The sequence below is a fragment of the Pieris napi genome, chromosome 3 (assembly GCF_905475465.1).
Source record: "Pieris napi chromosome 3, ilPieNapi1.2, whole genome shotgun sequence".
In the NCBI taxonomy this organism is placed as follows: Eukaryota; Metazoa; Arthropoda; class Insecta; order Lepidoptera; family Pieridae; genus Pieris; species Pieris napi.
The window spans coordinates 5,401,461-5,420,935 of record NC_062236.1 but is presented as its reverse complement, the minus strand read 5'-3'; the positions used below and the strand labels follow the sequence as shown (position 1 = coordinate 5,420,935).

Genomic DNA, 19,475 nt, shown 5'->3' with positions numbered 1-19,475 from the left:
TATTCTTATCACCCGAGTCTAAATTATAAAATATCTTCTTCAAATAACAAATTTTTCTTGTTTATTATGTGGCATTTAATAAAAAAAAAACAAAATATTATTAACATAGAATTGCGTTGATAATTCCTAAATACCAATATTTATTACATGTAAATATCATTTTGATATGCTGTTTCAGTATAATTATCATTTCAATATGTCCTCTAATACAATTGTTTATTCAAAATTTGAACACGAGTATTATATAACCAAATTGAATGCGGTTATTGTCTGTGGTATCCGTAATATCATATAATTAATGATAATATTTTTATATGGTAACCTTAAGCTGCGGCTAATGTTAGTATTTGAAACTCAATTGATACAGGACCATAGTTGCAATGATCCTAAAACCGAAAAATACAGATAAACCAATGAATGGTTACAATAAGAATCGTTCTTTGTCATATGTTAAACTGTCAAAATCAACTCAATTCACAATAATTGTATTGACTTTTGAATAACAGAAGCGTGACATTTTGAAAATGGAATTGAAATAACATTCAATTGTTTCGGTTTTTCGTGCTTTCACGGTGTATGCCTAATAGGAGATTCAGCTTGCCGTCAAAACATCGTCTACGAGTAAGTTTGTGTGACGTAACCACACGTCATGAGTCTATGTGTGTGTTTATTGATTCATGGCGGTTGAATTTATACCTGCCTCCAAGCTTTAAATCAAAACTGGAGATACATTTTACGTAGCATTTAACAAACTGACTTGGGAATACGTGAGTCACAAGCTGGTTGATTTTATTTAGGAGTAAAGTAAATTTATCTGTAACGCTGGTATATTTTAATTATTTATACACTAAGGACTCGTTATATTTATTAGGAACCTTATTGAAAACCTGCTGTTTTGTTATATTAATTATTTCAATAAATTCGTAAATCGAATAAAATTTATGTTTAATTATAAAGACGTTACTGTAAATTTTCATGAAGGTTCTTTTGAAGAGAATCTTAATGACGTTGAACGATATTAAAATGTTAAGTTCGTATACGAATATTTTTTGTTAGTTGCCAATGAAAGGGAAATCTAAAAATCCTATAAAAGACAAAGCGTTACTTTTTACCCTTATATCACGATCTCGGATTTCCAAGACAAGGCGACAAAGCAATCACAATGTCAAAGTAAATAGTTTAACTGGGTAATTAGTTTGTTCAGTCATTCAAGACGTTCCCTATCACACCATTGAATAATAGTCTCAAGTTATTGAATCAGTCTATATTGTCTCATTTAAGACCCTCTGAAGATCGGATGTCAATGGAGAAATATCTATCAGTTAATAAGATTCAGTAGGTAAGAAAGCGAATTGATGCGAATTCATTTTGTATTCGTTACGTCAATTTTAATGAGCATTAATAAATATTGTGATTTAATACTCAAGTAAGGTTTTTGTCTGTTTTCAACGGGCGTGTTTTTATGTAATCATTTAAATGTAATAGATTCATTTATTAATAAAAGCTTGCAAACGCTGGGCACACTGATACATTGGTACAAGAAAAAATTAATACAATATATGAGACAAGCACGTGAAGGGAAACATAACATACACGAAGAGAAAAGAAACAAACACAAAAAAAATTAATTATCAAAAAATTGATTTCAAAGTGTAAGGGGAGTAACTATGTATAGTATCTCCGCTTGTTCAGAATGCTGAATCTGGATATCGGTGAGTTTTGGCCAAAACACGTTCTTCTGAAAGGATGATGAGATACCTAGGGTATCTAGAGGGTACACAAACTTAACTTGTTTCGTAAAATAGATTTTTGAATAATGACAGTTATCTCAATATATCTCTGCAATATTGTGGACGCCATGATAGTTAACTAGCTATAAAACAGTTTAAATGTACTGTAAGGAGTTTAACAAACAAACCAATCCTATACCAGGCAATCCGACAAACCAATTAATGTATCAAAAACATATCAATAATAAAGTAGTAATTCTGAGAACATAATAGAAATATGAAAAAATATATCCAATAAAAAATAATATTTCGTCTCAATACAACGGTCCAGTTTTCCTTCTATATTATTCATGACTTGTAACAAATTAGACATTCTCAATGTTGGCTTCATTTTACAAATTCCTCATTCTAGTAAGTTCTCAAGAGTATTAAATTTTCACGAAATTGCTTCCAAACTTTTCCTCTCTCAATACGCTCTGAACTGAATTTCCTAAAGGCATAGTTTGCGTCATGCTGTTAGCTGTTGCGTTTTAATTACCATCACCGGGATACTTTATTTTCCTACCCGCCTATGCTACATTACAAGTCGATTGTATATGGATTTAATTTCATACTAAGTCGCGAGCCTAAATCTTAATGTTTTGGCTGGTCTTGGAGTACAGTCTATACTTCGAATGCAGCCCTTTTCACTCATCACATTTACAAGGCAACACATTCGTGTTTCTTAAATTATCTAAAAGAAATATATGCAATTACAAATATATTTCTAATTTGTCTGCCACTATTTTATACTCCTTTATTGTATATTATAATTTTTTTCCAAAATACTTTCTTTACCAAATTCAAAAATGCTTTTCTTAGTGTTTAGACGGCTATATAGTTAGGGTATGGGTAGGATCTTCGGTCATACATGATAGTTTTTTATAATCACTACAAAGTATAAAACAAAGTCGCTTTCTCTGTCCCTACGTATGCTTAAATCTTTAAAATGACGCAACGGATTTTGATGCGGCTTTTTTAATAGATAGAGTGATTGAAGAGGAAGGTTTATATGTATAATAACATCCATTAAATATGGATGGAGAAATACTGTTATTTTTGAGGTTTCTAATGTGATGTCGAAAATCGTAAATAATTACATTTTTTCCGCTTACATTGCGAATCCTACGAGATTTATCAAAATAATGTAGCTAGTCGCTATTTAAGCTATAAATCCAAACTATATATAAGAATATATTATTTACAATGCTGGTGGTACAAGGTTTGGTTAAATAGCGGAATTCTATACGCCATAGCCAAAATATATCATCAAATAATACATTCAATACAGTTCGTAAATATCAAATATCCCCTAGTTTTTCCAATGTATGTTGGCACTTAATCCGCGTGTCAGAACTCTGAATTGAAAATGAGGGAGCCGTAAACGGACTATTAACCCACGTATAGCCGGTTGACTGCCAGACCTACGAATATAGCCTGCCGGGGTTGGCTTAATAATTCAACATTGCAATGCTTTTACAAAACCTGTCGGCGTCAATCCTAATTTAGCTCTGCAGATCGACTCGCTTTCCGAAAGTGTCCCGAGAAAATTGTAATGGAACTTCTCTGTTACAGTTCAAAATAGTACGTTTTGTTTTATTAAGTTTTGTTAATATTTTCAGAAAGGGTAGAATTGTTTTCAATGTTTTTTCCCGTTATTTTTGCTTTTGTATTTAGCCTGCCAATTTAGCCTATACACGAGTTATAACTAGAACAAATATTATTATGTACGCCGGATATATAAATTGGTTTTGGTTTGGTTAAATTAATAAATATATATAAAAGTGTTTATATACATATATAGAAAATATATAACAGGTGGAAGATTAAACTGTGCAGCAACTGGCATTATCGTTTACGCAAACCAATACTTGACAGTTGACAGAACTATAGTAATATATGATACTTAAATCGAAAAATATAGATAAACCAATGAATGGTCGTTGTAACAATAGTTATGTCAGCTGTCAAAATCAACGATATTCACTATTGTACTGACTTTTGAAACAACTAGGTATTTTGAAAATAGAATAAAAATAATATTTAATTGTTTCGATTTTTCGTGCTTTTACAATCCTTTTTTAAAATGAACCAAATAAGTAAGTGACCAAAAAATAGCCCACGTATTTGTTCAAGTAAATGGCAACATTATCCTTGCGTACATAATGGTTGCCTTAATGTACAATAGTAACCGCGCTGAATATTATATTATTAAACGACTACTATCCAACTATCTATTATTAATTATTAAAGGTAAGCCACTTGCTAAGTTAGGCGAAGATAGTTGAGGTTTCAACAAGCTACAGTGAGCTAGATCTCAAACTTGGTGCATACTTCACACCTGCCTGTTACAGACTTCATTTACATTACTCGGATATGTGAAAAACTTTTAAGAACTGTTAATGTCAATCAACAGCATTCGTAATTGTTAGTTTCAAATTTATATATGTAAAATAAATTTAATAAGATTATTTAAATTTGGCACTGAGTTTTTAAGTTTAAAATAAAACTTATTTAACACTTTTTTTTTATTTATGGCTCTGGCACGATTTGTGCATTAGCCAGCGTCATGTATAGGATTTTTTATAATTCGTGCTTTTCTTTAGAAATTCGACCGTGTCCTCCATGTACGGTTTAAGCACTCGCCCGGTACCGCACAACCCTCCCAAAGGCCGAGAACAAATTTAAATTAAATTAAAACTTGCCCTCGAACCGGGAATCGAACCCGGTACCCCTCACCTAGCTGCCACTTAATAAGACCGCTAAGCTATGAGGCCCCCCCGTGCCACACTTTTTATTTAAATTATTTGATGTTCATTTCCAGCCAGCCAAACCAAAAAAGTAAAACAGCTAAAATGTCCAATCAATTAATGCGTTTTAGTCTGAGTGTATTTTATTTTATATCTGTGATAAATGTCAAAGTCTATAGTTTTTATTAATAATCTGTGCAACAAGGCTCAAATCATTATGCAATAATGCATTTTGAATAACATTTCCGTATTATAACATGATTATAATGAATAATCGACGACACATTTCCCTACCGGATAATTATTGCTAATTAAGTTGTCAACAAACATTTACCGGAATTTGGAATACAAAGGATCGCATCACTGTTTGTCACCACAGATCCATTAATTGCTCAGCATTTTCAGGTATTAATTGTTAAAAGGTTATATCGTTGTCTTAGGGAATATAGGTTATTCGTCCTAAAAGCTAATCGCAAATATCTATCTATATATAATTCTTCTGTGAGTGTGTATGTCACTGAACTTCTCTCAAACGACTGGACCGATTTTGATGAAATTTTTTGTGTGTGTTCAAGGGGATCTGGGAATGGTTTAGATTCACAAATCAGCCCGCCAGATGGCGCTGCAGTCGGTACTTTCATACTTTGCTTTACTAATCGCTTGAAATATCATGCAGGACAACGTCTGTCGAGTCCACTAGTCTATCTATATATTTTCAGGTCTCTTCTATCGGCGATTAATATTGCTGGTAGACATTTATTGTATTTTACAGGTCTGCTATCATGCCATAGAAGACCCTTAAGGGTAATAGCGAGATTCCTTTAAAAAAAAAGCCATACCTAGAAGAACCAAGTTTGGGCGCCAAATCTAACTGTCTGTAAAACATACTTTTTTTGGGCTCATAACTATAAATGGACATCATTAATTTAAAAGATACTGATTATACAGACAATGGAAAAGCCGTGTAAACCAATTATTATTATGAAAACTATTAACTCGTGAAATGTGTTATTTTTTTTCATACAAAAATATTATTCCTTTATAATAGACGGTAGTGCGAGAGTAGGTACTGTTGTATTGAGGTTGACCGTAAGGAAAAAGTGATACTTAAGGTGTGCTTGTTAGTGGAAACCCTCATAATTTGAGAACTTTATGTCACCTCTGTGCCCTGTATTCCAATATTTTTGTCTTATTATACGTTTTAACATTTAACTTTCCAAAAACAAACTATTTAATAAAATTAACGTGTGTATATTGCTATATATAGCACTTCCAGCACAGAAAAAAATAATTTCCTAGAGTCTGTCCGAGAGATATTTTTATATAAATATATATCTCGGGACAGACTCTAGGAAATTGAATTTCTTCTGGACTGGAAACTGGACAGACGATAGGCTACAATCCCACCTGATCTAAAGTCCGATGCGGCCTAGTGGAGGGCACGCCTTGACAATTCATAAGTGTACTGGTTACCTACATGAATAAAGATTGTTGAGTTTGAGCTTGCCAGTCCAGGAAATGCCATATTTAGCCACCGCTTAAACTGTCTAGGGAAGATGGAAGAGGGCAAGGAGTTCCATTCCTTTGCTGTTGTGCAGTGCGGCACCTGGGGAGTTCAACAACGTAGGCATGAAACTCCAGGGCTTCTAGATGAGAGAAAAATAAACTAGGCTTAAAACGAGAATTCAAGTATTTCTGTACTGATTAGTTTAACTGGAGACTAAATATATATAGTATAGGGGTATAAATCTTAGGGACCTCAATAGTGTTGCCCAAATGCAAGACCAAGACGAGACTTAGGCCAGTCTTGGTCTTGCGTCAATACACTTGGTCTTGGTATTGCGCTCTCAGTCTTGGTCTTGCAGGCTTAATTATTGTCTTGCTCAAGTCTTGGTCTTGCGGAAATGCAAGAACAATGCCAATACTGCAAGACCAAGAACAATTTTGGGCAACACTAATCGGGATCGATCCACATATGCCAGGTTACATACACCATGTAAACACTTACAGGTTTTTACTCTACAAATTAAGATGATGCGAAATATTTACTTGTCCCGGTACCCTTTAGGAACAATTTTACACAGATGACAAAGTAGTGTTAGGTCGTTACTAATACGTCCAACCGATGGCCCGCTCGTCACTCTTAGTTGTAAGTAATTGGTGCCATAAAACATAACACCTGCAACTGCAAACAATCTATTTTGCGTATACTTTAATGTAAGCAATATTTTGAGACAATATCTATTCCTATATACATAGTATAGACCTTTTTATGATATACGAAATACTCGTTATATATTTATGATAATTGTATTAATCCTAATTGTTTGAATGCAGTCGAAACTTGTTTGAAAATTTGACATAAACAAAATATCAGTTTACTTAGACAATTAAATAATTAGTATATAAGTATTAAAACGTTTAAAAAAAAAAAGCGGTCACGCACGCTGTAAAGCACGCGAAACGTCGGATAAATTTAAAATTATAATTATGTTAAATAATTGTATATTTATACTTATACATAAGTTTAATCCGGTTAAAAAGTTTTTTCTTTAAATGTGTAAAGGTTATGTTAATCAAAGACAATAGGTACTAAGTATTAAAACGGTTTAAAAAGGATTGGATATTTATAGTAATGTGGAGGATGGTGTACTGTTCCCCCAACCTATTCCTCGAGCAGTCTTACTACTAGTAGGCCCGAAGCCTCCAGTGACCGACCGACCGACCGACCTTAGCGGTCGAGAATTTGTACATATCTTTAGCGGCCCTAATAGCATTGTCAGCGCGTTTCAGGCTATGACGTCATCGCAGTGATTGTAAGCACAGATTGTCTCGCTACAGTTTGTTTCAGATAATATTTATTTTATAATATTTTATTTTAAATTGTCCTAAATACCTAAACTGTCGCGTAAAAACACAGTTTTGGTATAGTTAATAGAGTTAAATATAAGATAACTGACCTTTTTGAAGGCTATAAAATTATTAAAAGAAAATATAAAACTTATAATATTTAAGAATCCTAAAACTCAGCCGGTAGTCTCCTTAATGCATCATTAGAGTATATAAGCATTGTTGTTAAAGTAAACTATGAAATTTTAAAATGTTTTACACAGCAACTGAGCGGCACTCGGTAATAATTTAAGTTAATATTTTCTCAGTAGGAAGTTGAACATAAGGTCCATTATCCTCTGGCGTTAACTTTAAGTTAATGTTGTACGACCCTTCACCTAGCGCCATTAATAAAATCAGATTGCGCAATCTAGATTTAACAGCACAAATTAAAAATCAATATGTCTGCTATTGAGAGATACATTCGTTTGATTTTTATTGCGATGTAATTTATATTCCCCATTCATTTAATATCATATATACACTAGATGATACATTATCATGTGTTATGTTGTATTCAGACTTCATTCAAAAAGTTCAAAAAATACCTTCATATTTTTTTAAAAAGCTTTAAAGTTTATTTACTTTTAGTCTAGGTTAATAAATTGCTGCTTCTGATTCATTATTATGAGTTATAATCTTGCATAGTTCCATAAATGTTATACCAGGAAACGAAGCCAACCATGGAGGCGAAAATTCTTTCTTAAATTTATCCGCGAATAAAATATTTAAAAGACCGTATATTGCAAACAAAAAATTGTAGTCAAAACGGCCTCTTTTGTCAGACATCTTTTGTGTGGATTAATTGGCTCTTAATTAATATAAAAAGTAGCTACACTACTTCAATTCGCGATTCGAGTTTCATTGTTGGAATTAACATTATGTAGGTAATTGTAAATGTGCATTGAATACTTTTCATAATATTATTTTAATATAGCGAGAAAAAAGTGCACCTACATTTCACTTTAACAAATGTAATGGTTGTTTGCAGCTATGATTTCTGCGATAAAATACAGAATCTGTATTCTTACCATTAATAAAATGTAAGCATAATGTAAGAGCAACAATAAATTACTATATGGAAAATAATGGCTTGCGCTCAGTAGGCGTACAGGTACAGGAATCAAGAAATTGGTTTGTATTCGAATAGGATAGTGGTACAAACGAGCTTACCAGTCATCGCAGTCATCGCAGCCCATGGAGACCCATTTTAGTAGGTGCGTTGCCGGCCTTTGAGGGAGGAATGTAAATTTTCCAAAAATGATATAATATACTTAATACCGGAACATAAAATACTTAACCGTCACGACAATAATTTCATTTATAAGGAAATTAATATGCAAAAATCGTCCATCACAACCGTAAAATCAATCAAATGAAATAACGATACGTCGATTACGAAATCGGTATTGACTCCTTAATTGTTTGCTTTATAACTATGTATTTCAGCTACTAAATAAATTGTACTATAAGGAACGTCGAAATTTCTAAAATCATTAATTTAACTTTTACTAAGATACGACGGCTGACACTTTTAGGAGTTATATTATTATAACTCATATAATCATGATCAGATGCAGCATAATACATTAACCAACACAAATAATAGTTACAGTAAAATTAAAACTTTAAAGGTTTTTTGAATAAATAAGACGTATTTTTCGAACTTGTGATTACTGATGACTTAACTCAACATTAACCGTTTGAATTAAGCCGGAATATTCACATTAAACATGATTATGAACAGCCATAGGAAAAATAAACAGTAAACCAAGAAAACGGATTAAAGACACAACATATAGAAACATTGACAAATGCGTGACATTAATGTGAATTAAATGAACCGTCCATTTCTTATATAATAAAACTCACATTGTCTTGATTATTTGTTATGTAAGACGTCGGCCGTATAAAGGACTTGTTTGCAAAATACAATCAAGAAGAATTGTTCAAATATTAATTTCGCGAGGAATGCAGACGAGGATCAAAAGCATCTGTACCTCTTAAATTCCCTGTCAGTATGACATAATATACAGTACTCTAACTACAGAATTTTACCTCACAATATTAAAAAAATAATATATACAATTATTTGTTTAAAATTATGCAATAAAAATATATGTAAGTAGTGAATTTACCGAAATCATAAAATGTGATTGGACATAATATCCAGACGCATCATGTCGCATGTCAATCGTTTGACTACAGATGCTGTTGACCAATCAGAATCAAACGAAACGGGATATCGTTTCCACTTTCGATTTACAGTCTCACACATGGCATTTCGCTTGCTATATCAAGCATAGTCACGCGTGGACAAACCTATAACAACATTAATTCTACGTAAATTTGAATGATATTTGATAACCTAAAGTAACCTAATATACAAGGACAATGCTTTGTCGTATGCAATGTGTATACGCAAATATACTTGTAGACAACTGCTGGTCTATACATAACTATAGTATAGTGTCGAAAAGCAATATTGGATAGACGCCACTCACAGCCTGACACAAAATAGTTTGTCTAGAGCAAACAAATTCGTTCTACTCCAGGTTGCCTCAGGTACACTGAATAGAAAGCAATAGATTTTATTTTAGTGAAAACATTTTGTTATTTCGCATGCCTTTTAGCTGCATTTCCAAGAATGAAAATGTTTACAAATTGTTATAAATGTCTAATAGATACTATTAGATTCATTTTACCCAGTATTATATGTAGATAATTTGTGATGTATTTTTATTATTCCGTTGTCGCTGTATTATGGACATTTTATTTATCAATTGAGTAAATACCGTTTAAAGCGTTTATTAGTAGAGCCATTATACTTAATAATAATAAGTATGAGCTATATACTGAAACTCTCGATATTAATTTAATGGTTAATATTAACTATTGTCTTTATATCTATATATTACTATTATCTGCAGAACGTAAAATCATCAAAAACATTTGTATGTAACAAATCGAAAGCCTTCTCAAAATAGTACTAATGGTAGTTCTAATAAAGTAACGTGGAACGGTAACGTATTAGACATAGACATAACATTTATTACAAACGAAAACACACACACATAAACACACAAAATAACAATACTTAAAGAAAAAAATAAAATAAGACATCAAAAACAATAAAAATTAAAAATAAACATTAAAAAATTCCCTTTTGCCATTCGGTTCGCTTCCAGTGTGCAATGTGTGTGTACTGTGGTTGTAATTGGCCCTGGCTCAGCATTATGCTGAGGAGCAAAAAGTTCCACAGCAAGCACAGTATTCAAATCAAACAAATATTAAATGGTGTAAGAAAGAAAACAAAATGATTTCATTAATATAAAAATAATTCCGGGCCTATACATATGCGTACCAAAATCCTTAACTAACTAAAAAAAGCTTAAAAATATATAACTATTTAATAAGTAGGTTAATCCCTATTCGAAGACAGAGTAAACAATATCGGAGTAATAATTAACTTTATATCTTCTCCCTCTTGTAATACACTTACACGTAAACTTGGTTTACCCATAAATTAGGAAGATGTAAAATAAGTTAATCCTCTATCAGATACGGTGAGTCTTGTGAAACACGTTCAAAGTTTTACATAGTTAAACACCCCTTTTGTACTTGTTTCTCTTGCATGGTTCGTTACTTAACTCACTCTATCTATATGCACTCCAATTTTCATTAAACAATCTTCAGCTTACAGTTTAAATCAGGATTTGTATATTTAAAACCACTCAGGGAAAAGTCGCCAAAAAAGAAAAAAATCGCCGCGATCGTATACAGTGAGCAAAATTAAAAAAATAGCGACACCTATAATCTGTGCCTACTCTGCCATATCACTACTACAACTTCATACTCTGAAGCGCGCTATCGAAGTTATTCCGGCTATTAAGGATACGACCACAGCCACTGGGGCCGGACCAAAGATTCGGGCCGGCTAGTAGTCAGTGGTTAGACTGTTCGAGGATCCTCTCTTCTGGTTGGAAAAGCACAACATCCTTCCTCCCCACAAAGCCCTAGCTAGCTGTGCCCTACAGAATAGATATAGTTGGTATGTAAAAACAAGTGTACTATACAAGTGCTTGTGATCGTGAAGAGGTCACACAAATGTATCAAACGTAATAAATCGTTCTTATTCAAATATATGAGTGCATCTGAGAACTGAACATTTCTGAGTCACATGGCGCAGATATTAACGTCAGTTTAACTCAGAACAATAAAATTATTAAACCCATTATACCTTGGGAACGATTGTCGCTATATGATCAGAAACAAACAGGTATTTTAAAATATAATTTAACCTCAAAAATTGTGTATTTGTCAAAACTAACTCACCGTATGTTGAATGATAATTCCTCTCATAACGTATTTATGTATGTATATTTAAAGCAATTCATACACTTAATAGCAATTAAACATTTCGAGTACCATATTCATGAACGTTTGATCTCAAACGTCAAAATAAGTACCTATAGGTATATAGTATGTTGTAATCCTCTTTGTTCTGTATTCTACGATTCATCTAAAATGTACATAATACACGTTACTGTGTAATTAATTACAAGATTAACTTGAATGTTTAATATTCATCGATCTATTAATGATTGATTTTATAGTTTATAAAACATTTATGTTCTTTAATTTGAAAGTTTTTGTGTAAAAATGGCAACACTTAACGTGATATATAGCTACACTATATTTTATAGCAGTGGTTAAAGATAGTATAATTCAGTTTTCTCGAACTTAATATTATAATTTATAAATTCAATTTTTATGTGTATTAGCGGAAAAAATTGATCATTCATTCATTTAATTACATTAGATACCGAATTGTCATCTTAATATCTGGCCTTCATTTTCTACTACAGCTAGACTACTTTATTATTTTGATCTCTTTAAAAAAGAGCGTAGTGCACCTATCAGTAACCTAATTTCTTTAGACGAAAACCTAATCTGTATTCTGCTTAAACTGTTGAAAATTTTATTATATCTGATGTGGTGTGATTTAATAAATAACAAACTAAATAGACTATCAAATGATTACTGAATACGTACATGATAGTGAATGTCATGCTCTAAAATCACCGATGATAAATATCGAAGACCGATTTGTCCACGGTGACATTTAGCATTAAAATGATATACACCGCAGGTGGTAGGACCCTTAGTTGCCAGACCTAAAATGAATATCACTATGCAGTTTGGCATTGTTCCTAGTTCTTGTCATGATTTATTGGTAATTGATTTAACATTTAAAATATATTACTCGCTAACTGTTTCAAGGAAGAATAGATTTTAATTATAGATTTCACGTAAACATGAAGCTTTAATACCTTCAATCAATTCAATAATTATAATATTCCATGTACCATTTTATAGTTATCTCGACATAGATAGAGATATCTTGAGGCGCTCCTAAGCAGTTTGGTAAAGGGCTTGTTGGGTTCGATTACTGGCTGAACTTCAGATGAAATAATATTTCCAAGTTGGTCATGAGGTCCCAACCGTGCATAGTACCAGGAACACAGATGATTTATTAAGTGAAAATATGAAAGACAGTGTCCAATCGAAGTGGATGACCAAAGATTAAGGGTAGAAATCACCTGGTCTGTATTCGGGCTTAAGCATTTATAAATCGCAATCATAGACTAAAAACATCGTATTATATAAATACAACACAAGTTTGTCTTTGACAGAAATCTACATTCAAAACAGGTAACCGTTTATTGCCATTTTCGAAATGCATATCGGTTTATAATCTATGTCTACATCATGTTAATGTTGTACTAATGTAGTTGAGCTTACAATTGCGTTACAGTAATAACAATAAGTGGATTGTTATTTACGCATCAGCGCGGTGACCTTAGCATCCATCCTTTCGTTCTACATTTCTAGAGCTTCCCTGGTTGACATGGTTTTATTTTACTGAATATTGTTCGACATTCTAGAGAAGACGTTATTAACAACAAAATAAGACAGACTTTTCAGTTCCGTTTTTACTGAATATTCAGCTATTAGGGTTGCGAACAGCCTCTTAGGTATGTGTAGTATTTCACAATGATGGTACAGTAATTTTCGTTTAAAAAATGAGTTGAATGTTAAAAAATGTAGATTCAAATTCGTATTGGTGACCGTCTCGTGTCTGTACCAAGCTTAGTGAAAATGATAATTTAGATCTACTATAAATGTCAAATTTGCATCAAATTTAAAAACATGTCGCTGCTTCACAAATCTAATATAGTTATAATCTAATCTAATATAGTTTTCTATAGGCTAGTTACAATTTAAATGTGTTCAGAATATTCTAAACAATGGCGTTGCGTCGTATAGTAATGATAAATAAGCATATGAGTATTGTAATAAAATATCTAGTGTTTAGTTTGCAGCCACGTTATGAGCTCCGACTGCATACAGAACTCGTACCGTCAAACGAAACTAAAAGAACTCTTGCAATAATAACGAGCGAGATGTGATTTAAATGGATTTTTTTAATAATGGGAATTATAATTAAGTGACGTGATTGTAATTAACTAAGTTTGCTAACGTTTTGTACTCCTATGTATGTAAGAAGTTCTCAATAAACAAGATTATATTGTGTGTAAAGGGAAAATAAAACAAAAATCGCCAACGAGTGAACCGGCGCCGAAACCGGAAGTGTATTGTCAAACCACCTGAACATTTTAATCCAATTGAATTCGAGTTGGGAAGGTTATTGATTATTGTTTAGTACGAAGTCTTGTATGAGATACACATACAATATTTTTTTACTTGCTGGGTCACCAAACAAGAGTAATAAAAACTATACTGTCCTGTACCTTTAACATTTACATTCACATTTAATACAAATAATATTTTTTTATAAACATAACCAGAAGCTGGCCATGGTCATATTAAATTATTTGTTTTTTTTTATGTTTTCTAGATAATTCCCCGACTATGTAGTCGTCGGAGGTATAAAATAGATTACGTAAATGGTATAGTAACCCGGATGATTAAACACTACTACCTATTTCTTTTAACAACTTTTTGTATGACCTTTACAGCATATCCCAAAAAGATGCCTCTTAATCTAACGTTGAACATTATTTCCTTTTAATTCGTCTGTTACTTTTATGCCCATAGCGTATTCAGTGTTATACCTGATACCTGTCGTATCCATACATTGCACAGTCGGTCAGAACATGTAACACCGTCTCTTCAGCTGTATTGCAAGGACAGGCAGCACTTTGTCTAACCCTGAACCTGTAAAGATACAACAAGAATCCACCGTGACCTGTCAACATCTGGGTAATCAATCCCGTTGGTTTTATTTATTTAATTGTCGAAAATTATTTATCATTATAATTATTTTTTTTATTTATACAATTAAGCTATTAAATCTTGAATATGTTATCTTGGTAATCAAGATGGTTTAAATTTAAATCAACAAAGAAAAACCGTAGTGTATAGCGTTGAATAATATATCAGCGTTGGAAACAGTCCATTAGCGACATAGGTGCAAAATTTCAATCACAAAAGCCCGACGCTCTAAATACGAAAATGTACACGTTCAATAATAGACTATGAATTTCTAAAACTATTTCTGTAGCTCAACGTTGCCAGATGCGGAGGGTGGGGTGGCGTCTGAAAGCATTATTATATTATTGCCAAAATAATGATAGAGCAGACAAGGCTTCGCCAGTTCTGTGATGAAGGTTCGTTCAGGTTAATGATATGATTCACATATTGCCTGAGTGAAATCTGGTTAACCAGAATACTAAGTTTGCATTAATAATAATATAGCTTTATTTTATTCCAAAAATATACAAACAAATATACGACACAAAATATAAATATGTAATAAAAAAAAGGGTGCGTGTACTTATGTATACGCGTAAGAAGTTATACTTCTTTGGCATTATTAATAATAGTTTTTGATTGCATGCAAATAATTAATTACAATTAAATAATCTAAGACTGGAAAAGGAGTCATTATAGTCAATAAAGTTCAGTTTACATTTGAAAAATTAAATAAATAAATATTTATTATTATTCTCTTACATTAAGTGTAACATAAATTCTATTATTATTCGAATGTTTTTTTTTAAATTATGTCCAATGCCGTAGCATCTTCCGTGGGCAACTTCATTCTGTTAATTTTTAGTAACGGTGCGCGCACATCGTAAAATTTCACTCTCATCAATTTTTCATAACGCGTCTAAAGAAGTATAATTTTAAAAATTGTATTTATATAGGTAAAAGCCTCCTCCCCAGCCATCTTTCCCCCTTCGTCGTCACAATTTCGTATGTCCATCACAAGGCTGATTTCCATTTTTATAATTATTTATTTATTTCGTACTAATTAGCTGTAGCTTATTTAGCGCTGTGGATATTCTTAATACAGCTTCTAAGCATATTCCGCGATAGCATAAGTAGTTGAGGCTTAAATAGAGTTCAATAGGCCACGGTCACTCTATTAACATTAGCCAAAACTGGCTTTATAAATACTTTTACCTTAACTCGTAAACATATGCAACAAGTTAAAATTGTATGCACGATTATTCAAATAATTTTACCGTTTAACGCAGTTAAATTTACCTGCATCAATTACAGTATGTGCAACGATGACGGGGACATGATCCTACTTCATCTTTTACTACGTTTTAAGTTAAATTTAACTTATGTTCCTGTCTTCGCGACACCAGCACTTACGGGAATCACCTCGAGACTCAACGTCACGTTCTCTGTCATATTAAGAGAATGTGCTTATAATGCGCACATTTATGCTATAATAATCTGGTAATAGATGTAGGAAGTGAAGGCTTGATATTATCATATTAAGTTAGATTAATATAATTATCTTATATTTTAGGTGTTTATTTTAAAAACTTGGTAGCTAATACGTTATCTTTTTAAAGTATTAGCTATTTTGTGTAACAGTAGGATTTAGGATATGATAACCTAAGTAAGTTTTTAAGCGAGATGGGAAAGCATTACCAAAAAGCTTGTTAAATCCTGTTTTGTAAATAGCCCACGATGAACCATAAAATGTTTTGAAGTTTTAATCGCAAAGTTTGTACCTTGAAAAAATTTGAGAGTTTAGGGAGTTGACGCGCTCATTCCTCGACTTCCCAGCTTGTCAGGCACAAAATGGAGCGGAGCTTGAGCCTTTTGTACTTGTAGGCTTTGTGTGCAAAGTAAGCTTCCTACCGACGCATCTGTGCGATGATGAAACTTGCCAGACGTCGCTTTTAAGCGCGCTTTATGTCTCGAATTAAAACTTTACAGGAGGAAATTAAACGTCGGAAAAATGCGTGTATCACTTGTCATCCCTACCGTTGCTATTGTTTTAGAACGTAGAACGTACTTATGTAAATTGTTTTTCCATTTCCATATTGGTTCTTATTTACGGGAATTGGTGCCTGCGATTTGTATGTAGGTACGCCAAAATATTTTAGAACAAGGTTTTGAGATCAAAATAAAACAAGGATGACTAAGAGTAAGGTGAGAACGCGTATTAGACAGATATAGATAATATTAGTTTGGATTTCAGCCACGAAATTAACGTCGTAATGAAACATCCTGTCAAAACAAACTCGAGATTGGAAATTTTCAACTTCCGAGAGCTATTTATAGACGTAATTTCAGCGGTATTCATCAGGTATCCTACCCTCGAAACAAATTCCACTTGTCAAAATGTTCACGCTATGTTCACGAGAGTCACAAAGCGAGACGTTTCAAAGAACGGCCCTTACAAATTGTTCCGACAGACAACTTGCGTAACACGTTCGGCTATTATCTTATACGCTTATATTTCAAAGCCATAAATCTTCATCTAACTATACTAAACTATTTTTCTTAATTCAAACGTCTAACGATGGCGGGAAAACTCGTTAAGAGTTCTCAGGGTAAAGTTTTCAGTTGAAGCCCATTAATTTGGACAAGTGACGTCAATATAATTAAGGAACAAAACTCATTAAAGATTCCTTGTTTTGTTGAAACTTCACACTCAAAAATGTTCATTGTCTTCTTAACAGCCACTTTAAGGCTATTTATCATTTGAAAAATACATGCATTTTTAAGTAATGATATTAATTTATTGTTTTAAATGTCAAATAGGTGAAATCTAGAACAAAATTACCAAACGAATGATTCAGAAGTAACGAAAATATATTATACTGTCAAGATTTACCGGTAACATAAGGCATACTTTGATTATTCCTATAATATTTTCTTTGAAGAAATACCAATATTTTTTTGTAATTAGCTGTTACCATGTTTGCATAGAAATATGATAAAATGTTACTTTTTAATCTACCTTAATATATAGAGTAATTTCCTAAAAATAAATTGGTTCGATGAAATCGTTTATTCAAATTTCGAATTTCAGATTACATTTCAGAATAAACGCCTTGTTTCACTCGAATGAGACAAGAACCGGAGAATGACATAGGAAGTCATTGAGATAGGCGACACCTCAATGTTGCTATATAACTTATACCAGACGGATTTAGACGCGACAATGGAGTGTTCAAAGCTTTGTAAAGCTATCGTTGGTACAATTCAATGTACATAAAGTTAACAGTTTATAGAGGCTTTATTTTCAATTATTGTCGAAATAACTCAGCTACGCCCGGCCCGGGGCAAATATTTTTTTTTATAATTATCAAAGTAATATCTTAAAGATGTTCACCACATTTGCTTATTTTATACATACATAAAAATGTTGTTGTTGCTGACATTTTTGACATAATGAATTTTGTATAGTTTTTTTTTATTACAATATGAACTTTTTGGCACAAACAATAGAATAAAATGTGACAATCAACAAACAATACAAGATCTTATGCATCAACACATTTCAATGATTTCCAGTTATTAATTAGTTGAAACATCAGCTGTAAAATTATCCCCTTAATAAAAAAAACTAAATATTTTACGCACACAAAACTGCACTGAACTACATACATACAGCTACACGTTTTGTTAGACAATGACTCTATAATAAATTTACTTATTTTAGTAAGGTAAGCAAGATTTATTGAGTTCCATCATCAATCTTAAAAAAAGATAACCTTCTCATATTTTATATTATAGTTAGGACATAAACAATGCAACAGGGACGTCGCAAACTTGTTTGTAGAACTATTCAAACGTCGCATTGTTCCCAGGACGTCAGGCTTTTAGACTTGTACATAAAAGTTTTCTTAATAATATATTATACAATACACACAGTACTGGCTTCTGTCCACTTGGTATGCTTTAAAAATGTGCTTTTGATTTAACGTGAAGATAGTGTTTTGTCTCGGGCTTACCTGATTTCACTTGCCCGTTACTATGTAGCTAATCTGGACGCCATACATCGGAGGACTTGGGGTTGAAATTATTTTAACATAAAAGGTTTTGGAGGGAAATCTGGAATGTCGTCATCCTTAAAAAACTTACTTTTTTGTAATACTACTACAATAAGAATTAATTCATTAATTTATGAATAATTTTAGTGGCAGCAAGTCAAATCCCTCCACCCATAACCTCGAAGTCCGTTGCTGTATGTTTTAAGGCTATATTTCGCAATTCCGCTATTATGCATAATTCATTAGTATCAGATAAGTACAAAGTTTCAATAAGCTAATCAGGGTACTTCAAAAAAACAGCGTACAAATTCGAGTACCTGCCTATTGCCGGGCCGCGATTGTCGCGAGGATTCTGGCACTGTCCAAGACAACGCGGGTGGTACGACAAAACATTAGTTGAACATCCCCTTTGCTCCATACAAAATAACATGCCTGAGATATTCTTTTATCCTACGCGTAGATGAAACTTAGTTATATGTAATAGCAAAATCTATATACAAAATTCTTTTTTGTATGCATACATTTAAAATACAACATATTTTAACAGTTCATAGTATTTTTGTTCCTTTTATTTACGTTACTATTCAAGAACAATAAGGTTACGAGTTACAAGTATTAGAAACTATCCCGTTTATCTAAATCGCTATATATCTTGTCACTATTTATGAACGCCGACGATTAGCCAAATTTACAGACCATTTAATCTTTGTTCTGTATACATTTGCACGTAACTG

At 32.4% G+C, this 19,475-nt stretch overlaps 1 protein-coding gene across 8 annotated transcripts in view; it reads left to right on the top strand.

Annotated features, from left to right (window-relative positions):
- The window catches only part of LOC125063785 (poly(rC)-binding protein 3), a 114,920-nt gene that overhangs the window by 44,176 nt on the left and 51,269 nt on the right, over positions 1–19,475 (top strand). The gene's annotated exons all lie outside the window — the stretch shown is intronic.